The 17,263-nt window shown below is 34.7% G+C and overlaps 1 protein-coding gene across 4 annotated transcripts in view; it reads right to left on the bottom strand.

Moving 5' to 3' along the window:
* LOC120630317 (potassium voltage-gated channel protein Shab) overlaps positions 1-17,263 on the bottom strand; it is a 65,446-nt gene that overhangs the window by 15,135 nt on the left and 33,048 nt on the right. The gene's annotated exons all lie outside the window — the stretch shown is intronic.

Below are 17,263 nucleotides of genomic sequence, written 5' to 3'. Positions count from 1 at the left end.
GATTTTGGTATTCAACGTTACGATTTGTATTTTTTTTCTGGTATTTGTGATGCATTCTAGGATAAATTTGATTTTATATTTCTTCTCGCTATGACCCTGCGACTTAATTATTTTGGTTATTTTAAAATCATTTATTTTTCTGGACTAAATTTATAATATGGCCATCTGCAGGATATAAGTTAAGCGGTCAAGCCATGCATAGGTAACAAATGCTAAGTATTTTATTAAATCACGCGGGTAACTCTAACCAGCAGCTTTTGCGGAATACCTAAATGTAATTTCCTATGTCGATCTCTAGGACATATAACAATTTTAAGATCTACCGTTTCTCGGAATAAAAATTTGAATGAGACCGGACAACCTTTTGGTCAGAAATATGCTACTATTTAAGTAGCATATTTTAATTCGCTTTGAAGAACTACGTAGTTTATGAATAGTTTAAGTTCATTCTACCTCAATTAGCAACATTCTGGTAATAAAGGTAATTTTGGACCTACCAATCCATAAGTTTAAAGAATGTGTTAAAACACATTTATTACAGCGAGGTTATTATACAATTGATGAGTTTCTTAATGACAAGGTTGCTTGGAAGCACCCGGCTCCGCTTTCATCTCTCACAAGATAGAAAAATGAATGTTAAAATATAAAATGTAAATTTTTGATGTTGGAAAAGAGCAACTGCTGAGTTTCTTGCCGGCTTCTTCTCGGTAGAATCTGCCTTCCGAACCGGTGGTAGAGTCACTACACACGGACAGACTTGACGTTTCAAAAGTGCTTGTATTAGGCCTACTTGAAATAAATGAATTTTGAATTTTGAATTTGAATTTGAATTCAGCACCTTAAGCCTTCGGTTTTTAGCGCTAACATTTAATACACAGCGTGGAGTTTCTAAACTCTATCCTTCTCTAATATAAAAGAGGAAACCAGTTCCCAGCAGTGGGACATTAGTAGACTGAAGACATACCCCTTTATTTGTATACAGTTCGAACAAACTTGGCCGGCATGAATTGGCTTTCTAAAACATTTGCGAATGTTTCAGAAAGCCAATACATGCATCATCAGCATGTTTTAGTGGTGTCAGTACATTATCGAAAATGACATTCGTACAAATATACCAATTACAAATGTTACTTTCAAATATACAATATAAGATCGCGAGATATTGTAAATAAAAGCTTGTAAAATCGATGTATGTCTAATTCTAAACTTAAATTTAATATATAAACTACAAGAACTGACTGTATGTGGCGTGGTTTTATGAGAATTTAGCGTAAAGGACGGATAAACTAATTCCTCAAAAACCAACAACAAATGATGCTGGCCGCCCATGAAAAGTTACGAGCGGCGGGGATTACTTTGTACAATATAATAAAGTAGGCACATGGCATAAAACATTCTATAAATTATTGTCATATTTCAGTAGTTGGTTATGGAGATACTTGGGAGCAGTTTAGCATAACAATATTCCATGCGATATCACACAATAGAAGGAAGCTAGCCAAACGAATTGTTTATACAATAGTTTGGCTAACGTATTGTATGAGCTGTAGGTACGTCCGTCAGCTATCAGCTAATATTAAGTGTGCACCGTGATGAGCTCAGTTTCTTATATTAACTGTGTCTATGTGGGAATCGTACCCGAATAGTCTATTGGATTTATTTTTAAAATATACTTTATTGACCAGCTCATATGAAACGTTTTTAACAAACGTAGCTATATTAAAGGCTATTAAGTAAAGGATCAATTTGAATTACCATTTTCCGGCTGTGGCATAAAATATTCACATAGGCAACCTACCCACTACTTAGCGATTCAGCTAATAATAGATTCTCATATTATTACCATGTTTTAATGGTGACAGTAGATAATGAATAGGGATTTCTACTTGCCAGGATCTGCGCGCGATATAAATAAACTTCTACCATTTGTCATTATATAGTAGCGAGTAATAGTAGAGCTGTAATTGATAAGAACATCTTCTAAGGTTATCTTTGGTATTATATGCTGATCGCAAGAACATCACAGATTTGTTATTTTACTTGTTATGTTTATAGTTGTGTGTGTCTTCTTAAAGAATGTTCCTAATAACAAAATTCCAAAAATTAAAAATCCATTTATTTCAAGTAGACACAGTTTATATTAGCACTTTTGAAACGTAAAGTCAGTCTGTTTGTAGTGACTCTATCGCCGGTTAGGAAGGCAGATTCCACCGAGAAGAGCCGGCAAGAAACTCGGCAGATTGCTCTTTTCCAACATAATTTTACAATCTTTTAAATTCACTATCTTGTGAGAGATAAAAGTTGTGCCTGCTTTAACACAGTGTTTAAACTTATGCATGTGTATGGCCGGTCCAAAAATACCTTAAAATCATATTTTAAAATTATTTACTCAATCCCACACTTGCACCTTTCGCAAAAGATATGCAGATGTAGCAAACCAGTATACCGAAATCCCGAGTTCAAAAGTTCACAATGAAAAGTAATGACTACATTTGATGGGCACATGAAGCAATAAAAGCCGATAGCATTTAAAACCTTTTATATTAATTTCTACGGAAAAGCAGTTCTTATTTGAATCAAGAAAAAAATTACAAAGGCTATTTCATTTTACCTATGGAGCACGACGTAAGCCAACAAAATCAATAATTTTTTTCTAATTGTGTTTAATTAAGTAATCATTCATATCTTCATATGAATATATATAAATTATTTTTTTTTCTCATATTGTTCCATATACCTATACCAAGAAAACACCTATTATCAACTTGATCACTTGAAAATAATTGGAATCGAACAATGAAACAACTTGGGAAAGTCGAGTTCTCTTTGTACCATGACGTCACTTAGAAGTCAGCTTTGATCAAACGCTGGTTTTTATTTACAGAAAAATTTATGTGCATAAAAATATCACTAAATTTAAAAAGAAATTGGACTGTAACAATTTAAATATAAGAAGTAAAAATAAAGTTGTAGTGCAGTTTACTAGAAATTTTATTAGTATTATTTTAAAACAAATTACCGGAAGAGAGTCTCTCAATGAGTTCGAAGTTCATATAAAAAAGTAAGCTTATAGATAAATCCTATTATAATACTAAAGATTACTTAAACGATAAAAAAGCTTGCTCTCGGCTTGACTATGAGATGGTGATAACAAAAAAAATTACCCGGCTAAGTTTGTTGAGGCTTAGACCAGGGCCTTGGGAACCCTCGTAGTTTTAAGTTTAAGTTGGCCTACGTAGTTATCTCCATCTCACAATTATGTAGACATATAGGTATGAAAGCTTCATAAGTGCCTCACCTGAATAAATGTTATTTGAATTTGATATTTGACCTATTTTGCCTGATGACGTCATTTATGTTTCATAGAATGAATAAATAAACAAATTGTTACTTAAAGGTTTTTTGTACTAACTTCATTGAGAAACAATATCTATCGGTATACTCTTAAAAAATTCTTAATAGGTGAAATTGAAGATACCAATTTAGTAAAGAAATAAAAGGGGCAACAATGTTCACCGGGACAAGATCGAGTGAGGTGGGTGGGGGCAAATCGATTGCCAGATAGCGTGGCGCGCCCTGTATCAGGCCTTCCGAACAACTTTAATCTAATAATAGCCCACATTGCACTCGCCTACGGTAGTAAACATTGCCACTGTTTCTATGGTCCAACTCATTTACATATCGTTAGGTATTAGGGTAGGTAGCTATATAGAATGTTTAAGAAAAAAAACTGACTACGAATAAATAAGAATGAATGAATAATAAATAAGAATGAATGAATCGAGCTTTTTTTGTGTTCTCGTCTGAAGGGTGTTTTGCCGCTATAATTATAGTTAAATGAGGCTTTACATGGCGTGGCGTTAAGAATGGCGTGTTTCCAGTGATGACTTACGGAACTGAGACATGGTCGCTTACTATGGGCCCATAAGAAGGCTCAGAGTCACTCAGCGGGCGATTCAGAGAGCTATGCTAGGAGTATCTCTACGTGATCAAATCAGAAATGAGGAGATCCGTAGAAGAACTAGAGCTACCGACATAGCTCAGCGAGACGTGAAGCTGAAGTGGCAATGGGCAGGACACATAGCTCGGAGAACCGATGTTCGTTGGGGTCTTAAGGTGCTGGAATGGTGGTAAACGCAGCGTAGGTCGGCCACCAACGAGGTGGACAGATGACTTCAGGCGAGTTGCTGGGAGCCGTTGGAGGCAAGCGGCCCAGGACCGTGTATTGTGGAACTACAAAAGATTTATGTCCAGCAGTGGACGTCGATTGGTTGACATGATGATGATGATGCTTTACACCTACGCCTCAAATTACACTGCGGCATGCGGTGTTGCTCTGTTTATAGCCGATGGTGTTCCACTTAGCATCAGGTGGGCCATCTGATTGGCCCGCTAATTATTACTATTAAAAAAAACTTCAATACAAGCTACCAATAGCTGCCTGACTCGAATAAATACGCAACTAGTACTAACTTAACCCATCTGCGTAACCCTTTCGAGAGTTTTATTTTATATTTTACTAATACATTTAGATTCACAAGTGCATTTAATTTTTCGTCAAACTGGACAGCTAGTTTGATGGCTAATTAGCACTCTTATCTTAGAAAATAAACGTTATTACAACATTACAATGATTTAAACAAGAAAAACGGAGAAAAATATAATGTTACTACTAATTACAAAGTGAACTCTTCATCAGATCTATATGAAATTTAATTTCGAGAATTATGCAAAGCTGGCAATATCCGGCGGAGCTATGCCCGAACATGCATAAAAAAATCTTTTTGATGTCGGTTAATAAACATTGTCTAAGCCAGTAAGGTGTCCAAACGAGCTACATGCGTAAACTCATGTGAGCTAGCAAGCGTTAACGAATAATCTATAACATTATGACAAGACCAATTAATTTGTTTAAACAGTTTTCTTCGATACACTAAATTCAAATGAAAGCCAATAAGGTACATACACCATTATAATATTTGTGGCTAAGAGAAAAATAATGATACCACGGGTCCTCTTACTAAAAGGTTGTATACGTCTTCGAAATGCAAACAAAAATGTATATATTTGAAATTCCCTCCAAGTGGATAATAATTAAAAACATTGAAATATAAGAATGTAAGATTTTTATCCGACATTAAATCTAACATGTACAGTAGGATAATGAGTTCAACAGTCTAACTATGTTTTTATAGATGCTCCACTTTTTAACAGTATATTACAAAAAGTTAAATTAATGGATCGCCAAACCTATTTATGAACAAGGCGTGCATTCAATTCATTTTTTTTTAGAATGGCTTCTTAGCGAATTGTTATTTAAATTGTTTAGTGGTCTAGACAAGTTGAGAGTCTTAAGTCTGCCACGTTGTGAAGTGTCCACAAGCTCTAATCCAAGATTGGCCATCTGTTGCTTAGTTTGATATAGGTACAACAAACACTTTGTTGTAGCACGTATTTACTGTAAATATGTAGATAATGTGGTAATAACTAATAATCAGGGCAAATCACATTCATATTCAGAGTATCCAGTTATTGCCGGCTTTATCACTGAATTTATCATTTTTGCTTTTAAATTTTGTAATTATAAAATTATAGTTTCCCAATAATTATTAAAATAGAGCGGATTTCGTAGCTTTTCTAAAACTAAGTATGTAAGTAACATAAAGCTTTAACACGAGGCATTGTACAATGTACGGTTTTTACCAACAAACAAACTGAAAGTATGTTTTTCGATGGGTGGAGAGATATAAATGATACAATTCATCACGACATTTCCTGCGTTACAATAACATTAAACAAGGCAGTGCGCCAAGAAGATTAAAAGTAGATGCCGAATATTAACCTAACTAGGTACTATTGCCAAATGCTAATATGTGAGTAAGTCACAAAGCAACTCTTTACCCTATTTAACAAGTTAGCTATTCGTTCAATATGTTTGAATCCGCCATGAATACTTTATACCAAAAGTAACTTGGGTCTGAACTGCTCGAAGTTCATAGCTTATTAAGTGTTTGTTAATTGTGATATAGTGACCAACGCTGTACAGCGCTCTTCTTTGATCTAATAAAAAGGTCTTGAAATATATCTATTTTATATATTACCTAACATGTAGTTATAAGTGTGCGTGACTACGTCATTATTGCCAAAATAAAGATCTTTAAATTAATTAGTTAATGACGTCGTGAGTTTTGACGTGGATGGTATTTAAGTTATTTTAATACGATTTATATTTTTAATGGTATTAAAATAACTTAAATTCCATCCGCGACGTCAAACATTTCGACAGATCAGAGTTTTGTCGCCTGGTGTGTGACAGATAGCATAAGAAATGAACTACCTGTCAATGTTCAACATGCTACGACTGTAAAATTGTTATAGTAATTATCTCATACCTCCAAAATAACATTTAAGGTAAATATTACTAAACATCAACGTCTGTGATAATTACGATAATTGTACATATTATTAATCATATTAAGAGAAAAACAAATTTCTTTAGCTTATTGGTAACAGCTTTAGGATGAAAATTCCAAGAATATATTTTTGGTGGATTTTCATAGTACTAAAATGAATATTCCCGAACTAAATTACAGAATAAATTTTCCATTTCCGAATATTATGAACTGTGAAATTAAAGCATTTTCTGGGAATGCTAACGGAAGCTATTTAATAAATTCGAGAAGCTTTCATTGTAACAAGATTGTAACACGTGTCAATATCTAATGATATCGTTTCCTTATTTCGTATTTTGTAAAAGCTTTATAAGTAAAGAAGATATTATTTTTAAGTAAATTCCAATGATTAAAATATGTTTTTTAAGATCCTTTATGACTTCATAACATAAGATATCAAAAAAATATAAACCAATTTTTTCTTACCAGACAAAATTACATTCTAATGAGACTAAACTGCGAGATGTGCTGCAAAAATAGTATAACACAGGTGATGATAATAAAAGCTAAGATTATTATGCAGATAAAATAATATACCCACCACATAGTTACAATTTAAATTTAGTACCTTACATGAAAGGTCTCTGAATATACTTTTGCAACAAAGTAAATAGATAAAATACTCTGGCATGTTATTATAATACAAATTAATTCCATCCTTTTATGTAACTACTTAAATAGCACATAGACAGTCGAGTCATAGCCGCATCACGCATGTAATATTGTAGTGGGCGGATTTATATTATTATTCATAGTCACATATTAAGAAAATATGGATTGAGGCGGGCGCCTATTGTACGCCTTATAACGACAGCTGATCTGATTGTCTATCTATAATAAAACGGCAAGAGGTTGTAAAGAAAGTCCACTGAGACTTTTTTGCGACGCATTTCTTTTACGAATCGGATTCAATGTATTTGTACCGGCAGCGATTTATTTTCAAACAATAGCTATAATATCTTAATCTATCTCTCGTCTATACCCAAATCGAAAAATGAATCGAACTCTCATGGTTAGAGGTTTATGTTAATATTCATGGAATGACAAAACAATTTCTGCTACTAGCACATTTTTCAATAAATTAGCAAGAATATAATTTACAAACAAACTTAGTTTACACGGTTTGCTATTTTTGAAACCGTCGACATTAATTTAAAATGTTACTATCGTGCGGTCGCGCGTTTTTGAACAAAAATCTTATTATCTGTACGCTGCCTTCGTAAATAAACTCGGTGCTTGAATCCGACTTTCATTTGGCTGATCTTTTATTGTACCTACCTTGTCCGACAAAAACTACTCATATAAAACTTTTAGTTCAAGCTTCCATCGACAATAACAAAATAATGAGCTTCAAGTAAGGGTAGCCTACCTATACATCTACATGCATAATTCTGTTAATAAGTGAATACAGACTCGACTTTTGCTCCAATGTATCTAAGTGCTCTAATACGCGACGGGGTAAGTAGGCTAGCTGTTATAGGGGGTGGAGACAGCCTCCGTATTGATCTAGAGCGATGAACGGGACAGGCGTAGAGGCGCCGCTGGTAGTAAATAATCTGATAGAACCTCCACGCTGTCAACCGGCTTACCGACTTATACAAATGCCACTTTATAACATTGCCGTGTTACGTAAAATGTTGGCATTTAAAGTGGAGGAGCATATTGCCGAGCGCTTTCGAACTTTGGTATTGACAGCGTTGAACTCTAACATTTAACATATTAAGTAACTCATATAGAGCATTGCGCTGATAGCCTACTGGTTCCCCAATAGGCTTTGGCTCCTCTTTCAATTGGACGGAGATCGATATCTCTAAATATTCGGAGATACGTGACGGTAAACAGAGGAACAGTATAAGAAAAAAAAAGACAAACATTCATAAACAATAGACATTTGTTTATTATATTAAACTAGCGGTCCCTCGCGACTTCGTCCGCGTATAAGTCAACCTCAAAAGATGTTGCGGACTTTTTTTTTAGAACTTTTAAAGGGGAACAACTTTGTTAAACATGATTTTATTTTTAACCGTTTACGCAGCGCACGCAGCGGAAGCTCTCAAAAGAAATAAAAACGCCCGATTTTAAAACATTCATTGGTGCTATGCTTAATTTTTTGTGAAAATCACCCGTGAGTTGATAATTAAATTTATAGAAAAATGCTAAGTTTTAAAGTATGAAACAGATATACTTACGAAATAAAAACGCCTATTACGCCTAGTTTTTGAAGGTTAAGTATGAATTTTAAGTGGAACTGCCAGGCAATATGGATTGAAATTTAAAGCTTAGTCTTTTCCAACAACTTACAAACCTGTTGAGAGGCGGCCAGATCTAATCCGGACTAATATTATAAATGCGTTTGTTTGTTTATTCTTCCTTTAAGATCCTAAAGCAATAAAGCAACCAATCAACTTAGTTTTTGACATGGAGTTGGTTGAAAGTACAAAGTGCAACAAGAGCCACTTTTTGCCCCACGGGATTCATTAAAAAAAGCTGTAATAAATGCGGACAAAGAACGCAAGTAATAGCTTGCTATCCGTAATCAGTGAAAGTAGAGGAGCCTCAGAAACTTTCAACTTTAATCAAACACCCCCTCATATTTGCTCACGCCGCATTCTCTAATCTAAACTTGGACAGTTATCCCGGCAGACAGTGCGACGTCTCGTGACGGTTCGCCCGAGTTATTGCAAACCTTTTCAAGCTAATGTCAATGATTCTTTTACCTATTGATTACAATAATAATATTTTTACATGGCAAATTGTTATATTTATGAATACGTAAGACATGCAATCTAAGTTGGCCGGATTTAATTTAATTTACGAGTTGCGGCGCAGATACACTTGTCTTAGCAGTTCGATCGTAGTCTGAGGTGGCATTTCTAAATAAAATTATAAAAATACTCCGTCCGCATATAAGTCAAGTCGTTTACTCAACGCACGCAGCGGAAGCTCTCAAAAGAAAAAAAAAACCTGATTTTGAAACATTCTCATTGGTGCTACGCTGCTATTGGTGTAAGGGTCATGATATATAGTCTATAGCCTGCTCGATTAATGGACTATCCAACACTGAAATAATTTTTCAAATCTTACCAGGAGTTCCTGAGATCATCGCGTTCAAGTAAACAAACAAAGAAAAATACAAACTCTTCATCTCTATATATTAGTACGAGTATAAGATAACATGATTAATGAGAATGCATTAACAGTTTTATACCCTCGTGTTCTTTGTCATCATGCATTCCTTTAACTGGTCTTGACCATAAAATAAAAAATAAAACAATGAGGTACATGATTTCGAGATATTGACAGAGGTTAAATTATACATATAACAATATGCTCCAAGTCATATAATGCAAACAGTAACATAGTTATATATTATAGGTATAATGGGTATAACTAAAGTATAACTGTATTTTCGTTCGTATATCGTTAGGATTATAGTTATATATATTTTAATTAAAGTTAAGATAATTGCAAAAACTAATAAGGTTCTACTCATTAAACTTCTTTGTAAATTAAAAGTCCAATGTCTACACAAGTTCGCACGCACTTTCACTGAAAACATAAATCATTTCGTCGGATTACTGGCATCACGCTACTATAATTCCAATTTACCAAAAGCTATTAACTGAATAAAGTTCAGTAAAAGTTTTGATTTTCTACACCCTACTTATTTTTCTATTCCAGATTATATCTTTTGATTTAAAGGTAGATTTTGTAAAAGGAAATTCATCCCATACAGCAACATTAGGCATATTTTTACCCTTAGCTTTTGGGTTACAACAAGAACACACATTCATACGAACTCTGATGAGTTACTCACTATACACGTATAGTGATTTCAGGTCATAACAATTATTTAGGGTTATAATTTTTTTAAGGTAACTTATAAAATTTGGTATACTTTACCCGAAACTATAATCAGTTCTCCAATTCGAGTTTTAGTGATCTTTGTTATGTATGGTATCCTAGTAAATGCAGGTTCAGATGTAATGAAATTCACACTTGTGAATTATAATATTTATCATTATCATCATCGTCATTATAAACCCATTGAAGGCACCACGTAGTGCACCGCGCTGGCCACGGTTTGACAACAGGCATGCAGGATGTCTCATCATGTTTTCCTTCACCTTTATAGAAAATTGTATTTTAATTAGTGTTGCCCAAATGCAAGAACAAGACGAGACTTAGCCAGTCTTGGTCTTGGTCTTGCGCCAATACACCTGGTCTTGGTCTTGGTCTTGGTCTTGCGCTCCCAGTCTTGGTCTTGGTCTTGGTCTTGCAGCAAGAGTCTTGCAAGTCTTGCAATTACCTATTAGTCTATTACTATTTATTAAAGTTTACTTTAAATCTTAGAAAAACGTATTAGAATTGGAACATTGTGAGCTTGAATTAACATAGCCATAGTAAAGATCAAGCAGATTAATAAATAACTGAAGATTTGATAAGAAATTCGAAAAATCAACTGACCTATATGTCGTTTTCCATGGAAGTAACTGTTTCTTAATAAACATTTATGATTTATAAGCTTACATTTGCTAAAACATGTAAAAAAACAAATTAATTACAATAACTTGACTGTATTTTAAAGAACAATACTTATCTGTCTAGAAAGAGATTGAACCCTCAACTTATAAGAAATTTAATAAAAGAGTTTTACGATTTATCATTTATTTGAATAAAGCTGAAGAGTTCGTTTGTATGTTTGATGACAGAAGTTTTAAAATAAATAAATAAATCCTGAACGTCACTATACCTCCAAAGTTACTATTCCTCGTGGACGAAGTCGCGGGCACAGCTAGTAAATACTTACTCTCATCATCTCTCTCAGAGATATTCGAACACTTTTTTGCTATTTTTTCTTGTAAAAACTTAAGAAATATAATGACTAAATGTACAATAATAGTACCTAAGTAATTAGTTTAAAACCATATAAGTAATCAATATTCTAATTACTTACTAGAATGAATTATTATGACATCTACTACCTATCCTCACCATTTTATCCTAATCATAATACTACTTGCGTGATCAGTATAATGTATTCATTTTCATTCTAAGCACTCTGAAACTTATTTATTCTTTGGAACACCTGTAGGTACTCTTAAAATTCGAAATTATTTTGCATGAATAGTGTCAAATGTTATGATTTCGGCGCGGCGGCAACGATTGTTTTAGATTTCAAAAGAAGCCGCCGGCGCGTGTATCATAACCATGTACTTCCGAAAAGCGGCAAATTTCTTTGAGAAGTAAGTACAAAACCTTTGATGCCGCATTATCAAAGTGCCGATGGTTAAAACATAACTATGCATGCACTCAGTTTGATTTTAATAGATATTTTTTTATTCGCTATGTTTATGGTATTAGTCGTAATGCGCATAGGTCCAGTTTTTCATATTCTTTGATATAGTTTTTTGCGTCTCATAGAATTCCTAAGCGTACCTACCTACCTATACACCGAACTGTTACACCTAACTACTCCGTGAAATAGCGCTAAGTCCTAGCTGCAAGACGCAAGAGTCTTGCAGGCTATGTCTTGTTCTTGCTCAAGTCTTGCACGGTCAGTCTTGGTCTTGGTCTTGCTAAAAATACGCGGTCTTGTTCTTGGTCTTGGTCTTGCAAAAACGCAAGAACAAGACCAAGACTGCAAGACCAAGACTGAATTTGGGCAACACTAATTTTAATTCCTTAAATTAATGTAATTTTTGTACTAATTTCAAAACACAAGATTCTACGTCCTGATAATAACAACTTATAAAAACTCCTAATCAATTAAATCAATCTGTATTCCATTAATAAATGATCTTGAATGTTTTACGTCCTATATGTAGGGCCCGCGAAAATGTACTAATTTTCAGTGATAAACTGAAAATTTAATTACTGGTTAAGACTTTTTACTGGTTAAGACTATTTTTATGTGTTTAGGTATATAATATAGTGTCAGTGTATCATTATAGTAATATTAAGATGGACCAAGCAAATGGCCAACCTGGTGATAAGAAAAAAACTATCGCCAAAAAATGAGTAATGCTTCGCAGGGCATGTAAAGAACACAAGAAGAATTGCGGATATAGGGCGGCAACTCCTACAAATTGCAGCCTTCTATCCGACAACATGCCTTAGCCTAGCCTAGCCTTAGGTGCTAAACCTCATGTGCCTGTAATTACACCAGAAACCGGAAGAGAGCGGAACAATGCTGCTCGGCAACAGAAAGAAGCATGGCGGTAGTACAAGCCCGGACGAGCTCTGCAACTAAAGGCTGTACAGCTACTAAAATTATCACGATAAGAACTAATCTCGAACTAAATAATATGATGCCGAACGTGAACATTTTACAAATTTGAAGCTTATCTTACTTATGAAACTGGCAAATAACCAAAAAATAAAGCTTTATTTACGAGCATCATATAAACTTTCGACGGCAGCTCTATGTGTGTGTGTTATCTACAAACATAATATACTTATTTTCTCGGATATGATGTCTCTAAACTAGGACAAGCTCTCCTCTTAGTCCATATTACCGAGGGCTATAAAATAGTTGAGGTAAAGTTTCTACAGTCCAAAGCGCCTTTATTTCTTAAGTTTCTGGTGCAATTTCTTGCAAGAACGCTTTATCCACGTTTCAACATCTTTTTTTAAGAGAATAAAAAGGGATTTAAGACTAGATTTCAATCTGTTTACATTCTTCTACATGGCGCGTTGCGTGTACATATTACCCACCGTCATCGTCGTCTAAACCTAGCCTTAGTCATAAATAGTTTTTTTTTTATTTCACTTATGTTAACGACTAGACATTAGGAGATATCTTTGCGCTGTCCGAGTCTCTTGTAAGACTTAAGTGTATCGATAATGCATCCGCATTGATATGTTATACCACCCGACACAATTTCATGAACAATTGGCTGTGAATCAAAAATAATTTTTATTATTTCTTGAAAAGTACCTATTATAATTTACTAGGAATTACAACACATGCCCTGTGAAGTGTTGCTCTGTTTGTAAGCGATGGTTTTCCACATACCATCAGGTCGGCCATCCGCTTGGACCGTCAATGAATACTACAAAAATAAAAAACCCCCACATTCCATAGCTACTGTAATACTTACGTGGTTGTTCTTCGATCTCCTACACAGTCTAGAGAAATCTCCGGTTCTCAGAAACAATGAAATGCACATCAACATCGATCATCTGATATCTCATTATTCTTCACAGATAGATTTACGATCGATTATGTAGAACAGTCCAATAACTCCATCCACCTTTGACCTTTCCGTATTCTAAGGAATATGGGCTATAGAACTCGTAATTGAATGTAGCATGTGTGCATGAATAAGCAATTTGAATAGCGGCAACTCAATGGAACTGACCGAGTCAATCTACTATTCGAATGGCTTACTCAGCATTTTTGAAAGCGCTAATATTTTGCGTTGTACAGCTTACATTATAAATAGTTTTCGCTTCCGTTGGAAGATAAATTAAAAAGGTAAAGTTCAAAGCTAAAACCTTGATGGTATTGAAAAAGTTGTGGTCGCTAACTTCTAAATACGGAAAAACGTGTAACTTATACAAATTTCCATAATTTTTTTATGCAACTAGCGCATTCCTATAAAGTGTTACAGAATATCCGAACCAAAAGCTTGAAACGGATATGATCTAAACGGACTGACCTCGATATACATTGAATAGCTTTATCCATTGCATTGGATAAAATTATCCGTAGCACGTACATGCTACTCATAATTTCATCTCTGAGTTATACAAAAATTTAAAATTCTAAATTCGTTTATTTAAATTTGGCTTAGTTTTAAAACACTTTAAAAGCATTAGCTGTTATTTTATGTGGACCTTTAATCATGCGAATAATCTGCTAGCTAGTCCTTATGCTATATATTCATATTATTCACATTGTCATAATCATTTTCATATCAATTGATGCACGTCCACTCCTGGACATAGGTATTCATATGTATTTATACATACCATATAATGGTATGTATAAATACATATGAATACATATAACACGTTTAACATATAACATTATTTTTAAATTTTTGTTTGTCTTCGAAAACTTTTTCACTATTAAAGTTAATCTGAAAATGATTAATGCTGGTTTTGACACGTTTCGTAGAGTCCGAGGGGAATCGTACCCAGGACCTCCTTCTTAAATTCACAGCGCTCACCTCTGCGCCAGGGAGGTCGTTAAGATTCGTAGACAGTTTCGTAGCTCTTTACTACAAGTATATTTGAAATTTGAATTTGGTATTTTTGTCTGTTTGTTACCTATGTTAGGCTCAACCACTGTAACGATCATAAAGGATGTTAGAGTTATAGCTCCTATAGCCCGAGAAATAAAAGGTTATTCAAAAAACCGAAACAAACGAGACGAAATTGCAAGCAACAGCAGTTGTAGAATAACATAAAAACACTGATTTAACTAATTCAATTAAGAAGTAAATTTTACTAAATTACCATAATAATAAATAAAATGAGTATTTATATAGTAAACAATAAGACTATTTTTAGCGTAGGTTCTAAATCTACTTGGATAATATAGTGGAATCCCTTGAGTAATAGTTTTTATATGCATGTACTCATTAGCTATAGGTCAAAGACCGATTGTGAGCTCGCCTGACCAACCACCATATGGCCTTACCGGTAAAATGCATATTCACTCTACTTTTGAAGGTACAAGATTAGCTGCACGCTTTGGGGAATACGGATGAAGAGAACAAATACGAGTAACATTCTTCGAAAAGAAGTTTACCATTGGACTCACATTTCGTGTAGGCCCTGTAAGTAAAAAATTTACTAAAAATAAATAAAAGTAAATTTTAAATAAAGTCAGGAAATAAAGATTTTGCGGTTGGAAGTTGTTAAGATAGTGTTTGTATTCTCATTGTTTTTTTTTATATTAATATCGGGCAAACGAGCAAGTGGGTCACCTGATGTTAAGTGACCACCGCCGCCCATAAACAATCTGCAGCACCAGAGGAGCCAATAATTTTGTTTCCAGACTTAGACGAGCCGTAACTCGTAAGCATCATTTAAAAAAATATAAGAAATTATACTATCATTTTGATACAAAAGTGACGTATCGTATATTCTTAACGCACTGTATCGGTTTATTGTTTTTAATCATCCTATTCGTCTTAAACTCATGTCCATCCCAATGAAGCAAGCTCTCCGTGCAATGTGACTCATCCAAAATGTAAGCCATCATTTCCGTGCATGGGTAACGAATAGTTTTGCTATATCCCGCTGTAATATTTTATTTTTCTTGTGCTATTACGTAACATAAAGAATTCTCGGACCATCTTCAGGATGTACTACACGTGTATCAAAATAGGTACATCTAAATCATTGCTGTATATGCGCGATAAACCAACAAACAGACATACTTTTACAATTAAACATTAGTATAGATTTCTTGCGGTTTACGAGATCTTTTACAGTTTCCAGAATAAATAAAACTGCAAAATCTAGCGATCCGCCATGACAGGTGAAACGTTTAAATTTAATTTTCGGAATAAAAAGTAACCTTTGTCATTTTTCAGGTCCTTAATTATGCTTACCCAAAATACCACCTCAATCTATAACTCCGTTGCGCGGAATTTTAAAGGCAAATGCGGTAAAATAGCGATGCTATCCTTTTTTTGCTAGGAAAGATGAGCTGTAAGAATACGAGCAGTGTGTCCGTGGCATTAAAGAAAGGATAGGCGGGCGATGTGCATATTAACCTAAGTAAATCCGGAGCAACAACATCAGGGGTTTAAAGTAGGTATTTATTACTGAGGCCACAATGTCTACAATATCAGGGGGCGTAAACAGCTATTCAGCAAAATAATGTAGTACGCTGGTTATTAAAATAAAGGTGGCTATTTGGCTATAATGAGAAGTTATCGAACGGCTATTACCAGCTCATATATCAGCTCGTAAATGAACCCGACATTTAAAGAGCCTTTCCCCGCGGCATACGCTTAGATTAATTCCTTCATTAATTCGCGTTTCATACGACTTTAAAAAAGTTGCGAGGTTCTAAGTACTTAGCTCATAATAATAACTACCTCCTTGATCTAGTGGTTGGTATGTAATGGATCACCAGTTCCTGGATTCGATACCCCGGTCAGACCAAAAATTTGTATGGTGCTTTTTCTGCACAAAAAAACACGTCCGTGTGTGTGCAGTGGACACGGACAGTGTCCACCCCATCCTGGTTTTTATCACTTACATATGGTAATGTAATAGTTTAGAGTAGCGTAGCGGGTCTACGCTCTAAAATACTAGCGTGGCGTAAAATATCAGCCTGTCGGACCTAAGCTACGCTCTAAAATCCTAGCGTAGCGTAGTGAATCTACGCTCTAAAATCCTAGCGTAGCGTCATAAGGGAACCGTAGTTGATATATCTACGCTATAAAATCTTTAATTCTACGAGAGTTCGTTGTTTTCTAAGTATTAAGATTTTTCAACGACGTGGGGAATATTATAGTGCAAAAGTGTCTGCGCAAACACAGGTGCACTTTCTATTCCTTCACTCTCATAGTCCGATGGGACGGCAGTTCCGACACGACCGTAACAGATCGGGCGCAAGACCGACCACTTTAACGTGCTCTCCGAGGCATGGAGTTCATCCCCATCGGTCACCGTTAATTACTAAACTCTAAGCTGGTTATTAGAATTTCATCATAGACAACCTTATACTATTTATTCATGGGCCCGACCCGTCCATATAACCCAGCACCTCGCGATCCAACGAGGAAGTTTTATATATATTTTGCATAATAAACATGAAATAGATCTATACGCAATAAAATAAT

Source organism: Pararge aegeria, chromosome 16 (assembly GCF_905163445.1).
Source record: "Pararge aegeria chromosome 16, ilParAegt1.1, whole genome shotgun sequence".
Classification (NCBI taxonomy): Eukaryota; Metazoa; Arthropoda; class Insecta; order Lepidoptera; family Nymphalidae; genus Pararge; species Pararge aegeria.
The sequence above is the reverse complement of the archived record's forward strand: the minus strand, read 5'-3'. Positions and strand labels throughout refer to the sequence as shown.